Here is a 14,672-nt window from a genome sequence, read left to right as displayed (position 1 = left end):
TGAGCCTGTGCTCTAGAGCCCGCGAGCCACAGCTACTGAAGCCCACGCACCACAACTACTGAAGCCCGCGCGCCTAGACCCCGTTCTCCAAAAGAATTGAAAGTAGGAACATAAATGGCTATTTGTACACTGATGTTCATAGCAGCATTATTCACAATAGCCAAAAGGTGGAAACCACACAAATGTCCATCAACAGATGAATGTATAAACAAGATGTGATAGATACAAACAATGGAATATTATTCAGTGAATACAACTGACATATGCTATGTGAGATTTTTGGCAAGGATGGTGAAAGATAATGAACCAACGCCAAACATTATCCTGGAATGCTTGGTTAGTTAGCAAAGAAAGTTACGATTTTTCCTGCAGATTACTGTATCCAATCTACTGCTCTAATCATGGGCTATTTGAAAAAAACTTATTATAAAAACTTTCCAGTCTCCTTGGCCCCTCCTTCTCTGTTTCTGCATCTTTTGGCAGCAATAGGTTCCCCAGTTTCTCATGGGTTTTCCTGACCAAGGTCATTGGACAACCCTGCCTACTTTCCTGGATTTTCAGGGTAGAAGCATGTCCCCTCCAACCACAAACGCCCACTTCACACACCACACACACCACACACACACACACACACACTCACACTCTTCTCCCACTGGCAGGAGGCATGTCTGCTGTTTTATTTTTAACGTCAGCAGACATGTAGGTAGATTGACAAACAAGGCTGAGCCTGAGAACGGATCGTTGTCTGGAGGCTGGGAGTGACAGCTGACACACACTTATTTAAACGGATCAGCTGGTCCCCTTGCCTTCTGGACTTCTGCGTTAGCTAGGCCAGCACCACAAGCAGGCAAGTCTTCCTGAAGAAGTACAACACCTGCTGGGCCTCACGCCAGGGCCGGGCCCATCACAGGATACCCTAATAAGCATCATACCTGACAAGCTTAGAAAAAGAATCGATGATGCTTTGGATTATAGGTGACAGACACCCAGCTTGACTGGGTTTATGCAGAATAATAGACTTGATCAGAAAGTTCTTGTAAGCAAAAGCCAACATTGGCGGGAAGATTTTAAAGGCCTGACCAATGTTTCTCATGCATGTCCTGTCTACAACCAAATCCCGACAAAACTGCGGACAGTCTGAAGCCAGAGCCCAGGGTCCCTTCAACCTCCTCCAAATGGACTGCATTCAATTGTCCCTTAACAATGGGACATACGTTTTGGTCATTATATGTCTATTCAAGAAAGGATCAAAAATTCCTCTTGTGAGAAAGTCACAGCTTTAACAGTGACCAAAAAAGTTTATGTTGCAACAGGCAAATAAATCTGACTTTACTGTTCCCTTGTGGTCTTTTATCAGATGGGTTTTATCAGACTATTCAAGTTTTCTTTCTCTTTGAGGCAACTTTTTTGGATGTTTTCTAGAAATGTGCTCATTTTGTCAAAGTTAAAATTTTTTTTTTGGCCGCGCCATGCAGCTTGCGGGATCTTAGTTCCCCGACCAGGGATTGAACCCTGGCCCCAGCAGTGAGAGCACAGAGTCCTCACCACTGGACCGCCAGGGAAGTTCCAAAGTTTAAATTTTTATACGTGAAAAGTAATCTGTATTTTTTTAATCCCAGTTCTGTCCTATGTCCTTTTCCCTTCCTGAAATTATTTTTCTTCATCAGTTTCATGACTTTTCAAAGAACCAACTCTTAGCCATGTTGATTGTTGTATTTTTGCCCTCTGCTTTAGTTTCTGCTCTAATTTTTATTCTCATTACTTCTATTTTTTATTACTTATTAATAAAAATTATTCAGCCTTTCTTCTAATATAAGCACGTGAGGCACAAACTTCTTCAGAATTACTTTAGCTACATCTCACAAGTACTGGTATGTAGAAATTTTCATTATCATTCAGTTCTAAGTAGTTTCTAATTCCCCTCTGGTTTCATCTTTGACGAGTTATTTTTGAACATTTAAAATTTTCCAAATATATGGATTTTTCCAAACCCATTTTTGTTGTTATCGTCCTTAATTATACTGTAGTATGATACAAATAATCTGTATAACTGATTCTTTGGTATTTGTGACTTGTTTTGTAACCTGGAACATAAAAAGTATTTGTAAATGTAGGTGCTTGAGAAAAGCATGTATCCTCTAATTTGGGGGTATATGTTTCTAGATATTTATTAACCATTGCATTATACATATCTTAAGTTGTAAAAGGAGGGGAACTATTTTTGCTTTCCTGGAAACTTCAGCATTACAGGCTATACCCTGAAAGCCTCAAGGCCGAAAAAAGACAAAAAAAAATTGAAGAGGAAACTTCAATAAATAATAATAGCTATCAGTTATTGAACACTTTCTGAAGCCACACCCTACACAGGCTTCCACATACAAGTCTGTTTAATCCTTACCTCACCATATTCCTGTGGAGGTGTGGTTCTCATTTCACAAGGGGAAACAGAGGTCAGGTGATGGAAACCCACATTATGTCACCCTGCTGGGTTAGACCCCAGGTCTGTGACTCGGAAGCCAGTGCTCTCACACCCCCTCCGGGCTGATGCCCCCGATGTACCCAACCCCCTCCCCCCTCATAATCACAGGAATGCAGCGCCAGGCACAGCAGCCCTCTTTGGACTCCTCAAATGACAGCCTTTCTGTAAAGGTGTCCCAGCAACTCCTTTCATGGAACTCAACGCCTTGTTTTCTAGACTGGCGCTGTCTGAACTTCCTGCAGTGACGGGAATATTCTATGTATCTGCACTGTCCAACCCCGCAGCTACCTGTGGCTACTGAGCACTTGAAGTGTGGCTGATAAAACTGAAGACCTGAATTTTAAGTTTTATTAAAAGAGCCACAAGTGTCTGGTGGCTTGCCACAATGGACAGCAGTTCTAAGCAAGCTCCAGGAGGCACCCCGTTTTGTTTAAAGCTGCATCCCCAACACCTACAGTGCCCAGCACTGCATGTCCTGTAACGTTTGGTGTGTGGAGACATTATCTATATATTTATTGGTGACCCCTTTTAGGGCACAAACTGTCTTATTCACCATTGTACCCCTATGTCTAGTATGATGTCTGGTTAATCTCCCACCAGCTGCTCCAGTGAGGCCTAGTTTCCCAGCCAAGGTTTGTGCCTTACTGACCTTAAGCCTGGTTCCTGGGTCACCCTGGATGACTGCTCTCCTCAGATCTCCTCAGGCCCTACAGACCTGGGATGGCTCGTGCTTCACACACTGCGGTAGAACAGGGCTAGCATGATGACCAGCGCCTGGTGTCCCCAGGAACACTTGTTCAGGACTGGCCTGTGTCCCGCTGCTGCTGTTCCTGCATGGCAGCAAATACCACGCTCAGTCACAGCTAGCTCCAGTGGACCCAGACTCCTTCTCTTGGCATCTTTCCAGGCAGCTACAACCAGCTGAATAAAGGTGGCAAACAGAAGTCAGAGGACAGTCCTCGGAGTGAGACAGAAAAAGAACTGCCCGCTTCTGGAAGCCTCTACCAGGAACTGGCTAGCAGGGCAGAACATTTCAGCCATGAAGAATGGCTAGCAGGGCAGAACGTTTCAGCCATGAAGAATGCCTGCCCCTGTACAGACCTTCAGGGTGTCAAAGCCACCAGGCAGGCCTGACAGCCTGAATCCTGCCTCAGCTTAGCCAAGGTGGTTTCAATTCCAAATGCAGAAACTGGACAATTAAGTAGAGCCTTTCATCACAGCCTTTGGGACATACTTCCTCATGTAGACGCCTCCATCTATAAAATGGAGATTAAAAAGTTCACATACGTGTCCTCAGTGCAACTGTTGATTTTACCCCAATTATCTCCAAAAGACTGAGTCCACCAATGGCAGCTCCACGTTCACCATTCTCACCTTTACTCAGTAACCTGTCCTCTCAAGTTGACACCATGTATTTTACACCCAGATAAGTTGACCAACTTGTTCCAGTTTGCCCAGGACTTTCCTGGTTTTGGCAATAAAAGTCCCATGTCTGAGAAAGCTCTCAATTCCAGGCAAACTAGGCCAGTTGGTCACACAAGCAGGTACGTACTCATTAGCCAGGCACCCACAGCTTCCCCAAGACATCAGCACCTGTCTCACTCCGGTCCCCATCACCCTTCCCAAGCCCTGGCCTGACTGTTCCTCGACGCCCTCAACTCTCATAGGTCCTAACCTGAGCCAACCACCAGCGTTTGTTCACACCCGTCCTAACAGAACACCTCAAACAACAGCCCATGTGCCAAGCCTCAGGAGCAGGACGGAAAGGCTCAGAGTGGAAACAGGATTTGGCCTGTGACCCACTTTCTCCCTGCCCAGTCTCGCTGGCACGTGGCTTGTTACTGACTTAAAACGCAGGTGGGGTGGGTGCATACGGTGTATTGAATGGATGGGTGGAGAGAAACGCAGGTGGGGCGGGTGCATACGGTGTATTGAATGGATGGGTGGAGAGAAAAGTGATGATGATGAGCAGCAGCCAACTCAAGAGAAAAACTCTTGGTCGCTGAAGTCACGCAGGCATGGCAGAGGGACGGGGAAAGGCCTTCCCTGTCCATGGCGCCCAAGGGCACTGCTGTCGGGACTCAGAGCCAGCTGAAGGGGGCCCCAAGCCCCCAGTCCCAGTGCTTTGCCCTGATTTCTCGTGCTGAGTAAACAGTTCTCCCATGACACTCTGAGCAGGCGGCGGGGAGCTCTTCATGTGTGGACTGCACTCTCCACTCTCTGCCCCGCTGGTGTCCACGAACAAAAGGAATCTACAAGAAAGGACAGACGAGACCAACGGTTGGGAGTTCCCATTTGCATAAACTCAAACCAGCCAACCCTCTGGCGGTGGATTCCCAGCCCGTGGCATTAACTCACCTTGGGGAGAAATACCAGCAATGCCAGATCCCAAGTCACCCCAAAGTCACTGACTCATGGCCTTGGGACTTCCTCAACGATCTCCAGATCGAACGCTGACCTAGGAGGGAGAAGAACCATACAAGCATTTAATCTGCAGCATCATCTTCTCCCCAAGTAACATCACTGAGAGGGTCCCAATAGACTAGGCCCTACTAGGTATCACCAGAATAGGACTTCCCTGGTGGTCCAGAGGCTAAGACTCCACGCTCCCCAATGCAGAGGGCCCGGGTTCGATCCCTGGCCAGGGAACTAGATCCCACATGCCGCCAACTAAGACCCAGCACAGCCAAATAAATAAATATTAAAACAAACAAACAAAAAAAACTGACCTTAGATATCACCAGAATAGATGGGATAATAAAGGAAAACACCTCAAAGGTTCGGTTTTTAGAATAAACAATTTTCTTTCAAACAGTTCCCAATAAAGGCAACTGGCCAGATACACCAGAGCTCAGTCTGATCTCACTGTCAGAGACTTTGACACCAAGTTCCTACTGCATCTTGATCAAAGGATGGACCATCGTCCTCAGCAGTTCTCCCACCACTGTCATTACTTCTCTGCCCAGTCCATCCCAAGGCCCCAGCAGCTGTCATCCTATTCTGCAAAGACCCACTTAATATGCCCACCCAAGAAAGGCAAATGAAAGAGAAACTTCCAGAAAGACTCATTAGGTGCCCAGATGGGTGAAAATCAAGACTGCCAGGCCCATTTGAAGGAATAATGAGAAAATATCATTAATGCTTGAGGACACTACACAAGTGACCCCCAACTCAACGTGTGGGACTTTGCACCCAGAGGTTTAAAGTGCCAGGTCTGGGATGGGGGGGGACGGGGGGGTAGCTAAAGTCTTTTCAAAATGGTCACCACCAGCCATTAAATGCTCCAGGCTGGCTGAGGAGCCCGAGGACCAGGGACTAGGCTGTGGGACAGGACAAGCCTCTGATGCAAAGGGGCAGAGGGCAGGTTTGAAAGACAAGGGAAGTCTCAGATTTGTTAGACGGCTACTGAGGACCAGGTGGTTCACAAATATTAGTCTCACTACCTTCACATCATCATGAGATGAGAACAAAAACATCTGGCAAAACAGGATCAAACAGGAGAAACTCGAATGTAGATGGAAGAAAAGGAGCCCTCAGGCCAAAAGTGGGGGGTGAGTGGGACCTGACCTCACCTGTTTGTCTGGGAGCCAGACATGCCTCTTGGGAGCACCACGTTGCCCCTGCAGAGTCTACTAAGTGAAGGCGCCGGGGCAGAGTTGCGGCCTCCACCCAACACATCTGCAGCGCAGAAAGGCAGAAGGGCAGCCCCCTGCTGACGGCTGACTACACGGCGGGAGAGTCCTCCTGCCGCACCACATCCTAACATGAACCAGAAAGCAAGCCTTGAGTCTACAGACACAGACTCACAGACCCACAGGCCTGGAATTTCTTCCCTAGTGAACACCTGGGGTCACCCTTTTTAAAAGAGAACCCACCAAAGCACAGATTAAAAGCAGGGGCTACAAAGAAGTTGGTAGGTCAAGGCACTCTTCTCTCTTCAGTGACTGACAAGAGAACTCCTCGGGCTCCTGGCAGACCATGACAAATGGAAGCTTTCTGAATGATTCAGAATTGGTAGAACCCCTCTTTGCTCCTACATCTGGCCCACCTTTATTTTTCTTTCGACACCACTGGCTGCTCCTGGAGAAGCAATACACATTGTGCTCAAGAAACAGTAAAGGGGGGCTCCCCTGGTGGCGCAGTGGTTGAGAGTCCGCCTGCCGATGCAGGGGACACAGGTTCGTGCCCCGGTCCAGGAAGATCCCACATGCCGCGGAGCGGCTGAGCCCGTGAGCCATGGCCGCTGGGCCTGCGCATCCGGAGCCTGTGCTCTGCAACGGGAGAGGCCACAACAGTGAGAGGCCCGCGTACCGCAAAAAAAAGAAAAAAAATAAACAGTAAAGGGAAAAAACCCAAAAGAGTAAAGGAGCAAAGTCAACACACAAACAAGCATGTCGGTCATGGGCTGCCTTGAATAATGTATTATGGGTTGTCCTCCATTCCTGTTAAGTTCATAGAGCAGAACCCACGATTTACAGTTCTCCCATGTGCCCTTCAGCATTATCTGAACTTATTCCAGTGTGAGGTCCAAATACAAATGTATGGACTGGTTTCTGTCCGGAGGCTCCTTTACTTCAAAGACAAAGTGAACCTCCACAAGTCCGGGGCCCAGCCCGGTCACCATATCACATGTGGGCCGGCAAAGGCCCGTGCGCTGAAGGAAATGGCAGGACCAAAAAGCTAGTGTGTGAAAGCTCCAGGGTTTGGAGGGGACAACTGGGCCCTCCAAACACGGGGAAAGGCTTCCAGCGACTCCTGTCCCTGCACTATTGGTGACCAGGGCACGGGCAGCCCACGATCACTTGCGATGCAGGAACAGAAAAGGGCAGAAAGAGCCAGGAAGGACAGGAGGCTGGAGCCAGGGGCCTGGGTCAGGGAGAGCAGCCCAGCCTAGCCGAGTCCCAGCAGTTTCTGTCGTGTCCTGCCAAGACCCCACAAAACCTCTCTGCCAGGGGGAGTCAAGACACTTCCAGCATAAAAAACTGCAAATGCTTTCGGGCTGAAAAGATCAGGATCATGTGGTCATGGCAACACCATGAAAAATTTTTTAGAACTTTTGCTGCTATCCCAGCTTTGCTCTTCAGATGAAGACGTGGAGTCTGAGATGGGATCACAGTGCTAGACAGGTTGAGAGGCGGGACCGGTCTCCATCACAACGGTACTTGCACTGACACCCCAGAGCTCGGAAGGGAGATGCCCCGGGGAGCCCTTCACCCAAGCAGGTTTCTAGGGCCCTCCCCTAGGCATGTGGGGGACTGCCCCACAGCAGGATGCTACTGTCACCGCACTTCCCCTTACACGATCACCCAAGCCCCAGAAAACACACACGTGACTTTACAAAAAACACAACATTCCAGAGAAAGGTCCAAAAGCCTTACCTGGGGCCCCGGGGCCTAGAGCCTGGCTGACACGAAGATGATGCGTCCTGTGGAGCCTCTGTGCACACAGACCCAGCTGCAAAGGAAAATCGGTGAACGGGCACTCACAGCAGGCCCTGGGGGACGCACAGAACACTTGGCACAGCAGCTGGCAGTCTCTAGCACCCACGAAGGCAGGCTGTTACTGCAGTACCTGAACGGCCACACTACGGTCTCAGGAACAAGGACGATTTAACCCTAGGAGGGGGTCTGCAGGTCATCTCTGACAGGAATAATACCTACGTTACCCTATGTGCCAACTGTGATCAATTTGCTGCTAACCAGTCTGCAGGCTGTGGCTGCCTGGCAATGACTAGAATGGACCGGGAGGGGTAACAGGTGGGGGGAGGGCCCCGTGCCTGCTACGTAGTATAAGGGCGACTTACATATGCATCCTCAACTATACTGGGCTTTGTCCAGGTCGGTCACTAGAAAAACACCCACAGCGGACCACGGGCCCTGCTCATGACCAGTAAGTCTACCTAGATTATAGTAAGTCTACCTTTCATTACAGAAACAATTCCAGTGGAGAAAAGGAAGCTGACCCGGTAGGCTGGCTTGCTGGAGGGCTTGGTTCCCTGACACTCTGCAATGGGAGGAGCCCTGTCACCTCACAACAGATGGGTCATCTCCACCTCTTTGGGGTTTTTTTTTTTGGTCCCGGTGCTGTGCATCAGGCACCAGACGCAACGCAAAACAAGGAGGCGCTGCCCTCAAGATTACAGCATAAGGGGCCAGATCAGCAAATCAACACTTTCTAGGCGATCAGCGCTGAGGGGCGGGGCTGAGGATGCGGGATGAGGAAGGGGTGCGATGGGGAATCAGAGAAAACATCCAGAGGGGAGCCCTCCACTGCCAGCCCGTGAACTGCTAAGGCAGGGCCCTGTTCGGGAACAGGGGCACTCAGCGAGCACACAGCGCCAGGGACCAGGAAGCAACACAAATCAGTGGGAAGAAAGACATGTACGAAAGCTCCAGAGTTTGCAAGGGACAGGACTGAACCCTCCAAACACGGGGAAAGGCTTTCAGCAACTCCTCTCCCTGCACTATCAATGACCAGGGCACGGGCAGCCCACGATCACTTCCGAATGCAGGGGCAGAAAAGGGCAGTGAGGCAGCGGAGAAGGGAGGCCACTGCCAGCATCCTGGGAAACGGCCTGGCCTAGGAACAGACCATCAGACAGGTCACTGACCAGACTTCCAGCCTAAGATGACAGAACCACCCGATTATTCACCAGTCCCTGCCAAGAGCTGAAGAGAAGACTAACGGCAGAAATACTGAGAACTCTTAGGTCCTGAAGGAATGTGTGTAAGTGGCACCAGGATCGAACACCTGACAGAATTCTCGCTCAGGCTCACAGAAGAGCACTTGGCTGGTCACTGGATGTGAATCTCTGTCCTCTGAACATCACAGCAGCCTCCATCCAGGCTCTCAGGAGCAGAAGGGGGCCCAAGCCTCCACTGCACCCTCGCTCTCCACACCTCAGCACCCAACATCTCTGGCCTCACAGCCTGCACACAACTCAAGTACTAGAGAACGGGCGGGACACCACTTACCTGGGACTCAGTCCCGGGTCTCCCTGACGACACGTCTCATGCAACAGCAGCCATGTGACACTCCCGCAGGGGACAAGAAGCCATCACGTGATCTGCCCAACTGGCAGGAAACCATTATGCTCATCGACAGGAAAACACGGTGTGTGTGTTGGGGGGATTCGGGTCTTAGGCAATGAACGCACTACAGCCTGACTCTCTCCATCCTCGGACTGCCTCATGCTTGGTCACTGCTAGTCACTGAAGGCTGTCCTGTATGGAAGAGACAAGTATGGGTCCCCTGAACATGGGGAAAGTCTTGCATTTTTCCTTGGCCCATATTACCAATGACCAGGACACGGGCAGCCTGTAACCACTTCAAATCCAGAGGCAGAAAAGAACACAGGGCTGCTGAGACTGGAGACCAGGGTCAGAAGACCACAGCTGTGGCAAGACCCACTCCCATTCTCCTTTTTTAAAGCCTCAGAAACCAGCACCAAGCCAGGCAGAGGGCACTCAACAGACACCAGGTGCCAGGAGACATCGAAAGAGGCGCTGGGGGGAATTCCCTGGAGGTCCAGTGGTTAGGACTCCGTGCGCTTTCACTGCCACGGCCTTGATTCAATTCCTGGTCAGGGAACTAAGATCCGGCAAGCCGTGCGGTGTGCAGTAATTATTAAAATATTAAAATAGTAAAATAATAGAAAGGCGGCGGGAGGACGGCCGAGTGGGACAGCTCCAGAGTTGGGAAGGGACAGGAGTGAACCCTCCAAACACGGGTAAACACTTTCAGCAACTCCTCTGCCGGCACTACCAGTGACCAGGGCACGGGCAGCCCATGATCGCTTCCAAATGCAGGGGCAACAAAGGACAGAAAAAGAGCCAGGCAGAGGAGCCCATGTCAGCAGCCGGCTCTCCGCCCAGGCACGGGAAAGCTGCCCAGCCAAGCCCGGGACCCCAACACTATCCTCACTTCATGGAAAGACTCCATCTCCCCTCATCAACAGAGGCCACAGGAAGACCAACTTCTCGTAAAAATGCCTCAAGTACTCCTCCACCCACAAAATACCAACTAAGTACCTACTAACCACCTGCCAGGCACTGGAGGTTCAAAGACACAGACCAGGCCTCTGCCCTCCCGACTGATTGCTGTTTCCCCCCTGGAAGGAAAGGAAAGCTCAGGAGAATGAAGTAACTCACCCGAGGTTCCACGGCTAACGAGGGGCTGCGTCAGCATCTGAACTCAGGCTTTTCTGGCCCCCAAACCCAGCCCCACTCTCCTGCACAAGGCTTTGCAACACAGTTCCCAGAACCCCCCTCAGCCCAGGGACCACCCCCTCTGCCGCATGGCAGGAAGGCCACGGCCCCCAGTTCAAGGCCCTCAGGAGCAGCACTTGCCCAAGGGGCTGGGGCGCCCTCACTTTAAAGCTCAAACACCCGTTTGTTAAAAGGAGGTTTCAACACTTTCCCTTAAAGCTTATTAGGGGTAAATGGGCTAACGCTCACCAGAGTATTTGGCCGGTAACCGACGAGCGGCTTTGGGGCCTGAAACGCTGGAGTCGGAGGTGATGGGCAGTGAATCAGGGGTTCTGGCGCCCCTCGGGCCAGGTTCACACGGGCTCTGCACGACCCCCTGCGGGACCTCGGGCCCACGCGTCACCCGACCGGTCTCTCAACATCAGCGGGCACAAGTCTCCCTACGGGGCGGGTGAGGCTCCGAGACGGCGCCGGCCGGTGGCGCGGTGACCCGAGGCCTCTTTGTCGAAGACACGAGGGCCGAGAAGTCGACATGTGGCCCTCCCCGCCCCCTCGGGCCTCAGTTTTCCCTTAGGGTGGGGGGAGGGGGCGGAGCAGACCACGTGCCCAGCGCTCCCCTCAGTAACGCACCCGGGTCGCCGTGAGAGATGGCGCGGGACAGAGGAGGAAACACTGCAGCCAGTGCGGGAAGGTGCGGACGTCCGCGGATGTTGGGAGATGGCGTGGATCCAAGAGAAACAGAAGCCACCAGAACCGAGAACCTCCTCCACCCGCTCAGCGGCGGCGGAACTGCAGCAGAGACGAGGCCTGCGGCCTAGAGCGGCGTCGCCGGGAGCGGATCCCTCGCTCGCGGTCCTGCAGCGACCTCTGGTGGATCGGAGCCCGAGTTCTGCGTCAGGATGACTTGGTAATTTCCAGAAGCAGTCTGAAATTTTGAAAATAACATTCCCTCACCTGTTTTGCTTTTCTGAGTGTGTTCTGTTTGTTGTCACTGATTTGTCATTAATTTGTAGGAATGCTGACTCTTCCACATGAGGAGCTTTAATTGGCAAAAGCTCTTTCTTGTTTTTAATATCCAAGTATAGTTGATTAATAATGTTGTGTTAGCTTCAGGTGTACAGCGGAGTGATTCAGTTATACAGTTACATATATATATATTCTTTTTCAAATTCTTTTCCCATTTAGGTTATTACAGAGTATTGAGCAGAGTTACCCCTGCTATACAGTAGGTCCTTGTTGGTTATCCATTCTAAATATAGCAGCGTGTACATGTCAATCCCAATTTATACCTCCCCTGTCACCCTTTCCTGCTGGTAATCATAAATTCGTTCTCTAAGTCTGTGAGTGTGTTTCTGTTTTGTAAATAAGTTTGTTTGATCTTTTTTTTAAGATTCCACATGTAAGCAATATCCTATGATATTTGTCTTTGTCTGATACTTCGCTCAGTATGACAATCTCCAGGTCCATCCATGTTGCTGCAAGTGGCATTATTTCATTCTTTTTAATGGCTGAGTAGTATTCCATTGTATATCTGTACCACATCTTCTTTATCCATTCATCTGTTGATGGATATTTAGGTTGAAGAACTCACGTATTGTGTGGACAATAGGCATCTTGTCCGATTGACCATTGTATTGAGTTTAGTGGCTGGCACAGTTGAACAAATGAATGAATTCTGGCCATATAGTTATTTGGACACATCACCAGACTAAAATATTGTTCAGATGACCTGAAACTGGATCATGAGGGTGACAAGGAGATAAGCCTACAGAGGCGGGCAGGTGCTTTGCTAAAATGCCATCCTAAAAGTAAAAGCAGTCTTGAATCAGAGGGACTTGATCAAATTTGCATTTTGGGGACCTGGTCAGATTTGCATTGTGCCAGAGAAGACAGACAGAGGTCCCATACTCCCGCTGGCACTGCAGAGAGGCTTGAGGGGGGGCTCACGGCCCCTAATCCCGCAAGCACTAACACTGCCTGCATCCTAGGCCGGGCGTCTCTCTCAGACCTGAGGCAACCCCGCCACTAACTTGGTCCACATTCTGAAGTGCAAACAGCCCACGCTTGTGTCCGAGCAAGCATCTCCCCACTTCAGATTCCTGGCGCTTCACGAAGTCAGCACAATGTGGAAATCCAGGCCTGACCGATGCGGCGGAGAAGGAAATGGGGTGGGGGGCCTCTGAGGGTGAGAACACTCCATCTTCTGTACCTGAGAGGAGCCTGTGGGATTCTAACACTGTGAGAACATTGGGGATCTCCGTGATGAGGAGGGGCCATGGGATGCTGTGGCTGGAAGGATACTGGACAAAGGGGTCAGGTGTGCACACAGCCCCAGTGTCCTCTGCTGCCTCCTGCTCTTGCCCTTACTCTCCCTGTGGCTTTGGCTAAGTGACCTAACTTTGCCCAGCCTTAGTTTTCCTTTTCTGGTAATGGGCAGAGTCTTAGTCCTCCCTCCCCCAACAGTGCTGCTGTGAGAATTAAGTGAAACAATGCACACCGAGAACACAGCACAGAGCAGATGGCCAAGCGCGGTAGTTGCTATACTTTGGTATTTCTGAGAAAGCCCAGGGCTTCTGTCACTGTGAGGACACCGTGACATTATTTATGAGGCAGAGAGAGGGTGCTGTATTTGAAGAGCCTAAGGCAGCACTCTCCAGTAGAAACATAATGCCGGCCGGCCGCATGTGTAATTTTAAACCTTCCAGGAGCCACATTAAAAAGGTACCAAATGAAAAAAAAAAAAAAAAAGAGTAAAAAAAGGTACCAAATGTACAGAACATATAAACAACAAGGTCCTACTGCACAGCACAGCGAACTATATTCAATATCCTAGGATAAACCATAATGGAAAAGACGATAAAAAACAATGTATATATGTGCATAACTGATTCACTTTGCTGTACAGCAGAAATTAACACAACATTGTAAATCAATTCTACTGCAATAAAAATAAATAAATTAAAGATAAAAAATTTAGGGACTTCCCTGGCAATCCAGTGGTTAAGACTCCATGCTTCCACTGCAGGGGGCACAAGTTCCATCCCTGGTTAGGGAACTAAGATCCCACATGCCACATGAGGTATGGCCAAAAATTTTTTTAAAAATTTAAAAAAATAAATAAATAAGGCTTCCCTGGTGGCGCAGTGGTTGAGAGTCCGCCTGCCGATGCAGGGGACGCAGGTTCGTGCCCCGATCTGGGAAGATCCCACATGCCGCGGAGTGGCTGGGCCCGTGAGCCATGGCCGCTGAGCCTACGCGTCTGGAGCCTGTGCTCCGCAACGGGAGAGGCCACAACACTGAGAGGCCCGCGTACCGCAAAAAAAAATAAAAATAAATTAAAAAAAAATAAAAAGGTACCCAAAAAGGTGAAATTAATTTTAATAGTATATTTTATTTAACCCAAGATAACCAAAATATTGCATTTCAGTGTGTAATCAATATTTTTAACTTATTAATAAGATATTTATGATTTCTTTTCCTTTGTTCAAAGTCTTTGGACTCAGTGCTTGTTTTATACTGACAGTGCATTGCAGTTGGGACTGGCTACATTTCCAGTGCTCTGTGCCACATGTGGCTGCATGTGCCTGGTGGCTGCTGTATATCAGAACACGTCTAAGGCCATCTGGCTTTGATCAGTTCTTCAGAGCCAGAGGAGAAAAGCAGCAAGCAGGAGGCTGAGAGCATGTCCCTGCCACAGGCCCCCACCACCCATGAGCCTGGAACATCCTAGGAGAGTCTGGGCCTCCTGCAACACTCAGGTTGGGAGCCTCGTTGTTCTGAGCTGGAGATTAAGGGAAAGGTGCCTTCTAAAAGCTGGGAAGGGGCAGAGCCACAATTCCAACCTAGATGATCTCCTGTACCCTGTGCACCCATGATGCTAGGGAGGGGATCTAGGCTGGTTCATTTCTGCATCCCCAGTGCCTAGAGAAGGCTGGGCATCTAAGAGGCATGGTTGATGTTTGCTGTTAGTGTAACAGGATATTAAA

General features: G+C 49.8%; 1 long non-coding RNA gene and 3 other non-coding genes across 8 annotated transcripts; all 4 read right to left on the bottom strand.

Moving 5' to 3' along the window:
* Positions 1-4,392: 4,392 nt before the first annotated feature.
* Positions 4,393-11,494, bottom strand: LOC117202473 (uncharacterized). 5 transcript variants are annotated; one of them, XR_007472107.1, is made up of 4 exons: positions 10,936-11,494; positions 7,858-9,702; positions 4,838-4,937; positions 4,393-4,731 (listed from the first exon to the last, which is right to left on the bottom strand). It is a non-coding gene; the product is annotated as an uncharacterized LOC117202473 (long non-coding RNA). The 5 variants fall into 5 exon arrangements; XR_004484859.2 differs by having other exon boundaries at positions 11,317-11,494; XR_007472108.1 differs by lacking the exon at positions 10,936-11,494 and adding an exon at positions 10,630-10,903.
* LOC117202515 (small nucleolar RNA SNORA71) lies at positions 7,164-7,294 on the bottom strand. Its single transcript, XR_004484937.1, has one exon. It is a non-coding gene; the product is annotated as a small nucleolar RNA SNORA71 (small nucleolar RNA).
* LOC117202513 (small nucleolar RNA SNORA71) lies at positions 8,859-8,992 on the bottom strand. Its single transcript, XR_004484934.1, has one exon. It is a non-coding gene; the product is annotated as a small nucleolar RNA SNORA71 (small nucleolar RNA).
* LOC117202517 (small nucleolar RNA SNORA71) lies at positions 10,156-10,289 on the bottom strand. Its single transcript, XR_004484939.1, has one exon. It is a non-coding gene; the product is annotated as a small nucleolar RNA SNORA71 (small nucleolar RNA).
* Positions 11,495-14,672: the final 3,178 nt, after the last annotated feature.

The sequence above is a fragment of the Orcinus orca genome, chromosome 16 (assembly GCF_937001465.1).
Source record: "Orcinus orca chromosome 16, mOrcOrc1.1, whole genome shotgun sequence".
Taxonomy (NCBI): Eukaryota; Metazoa; Chordata; class Mammalia; order Artiodactyla; family Delphinidae; genus Orcinus; species Orcinus orca.
This window is presented reverse-complemented; position numbering and strand designations above follow the sequence as displayed.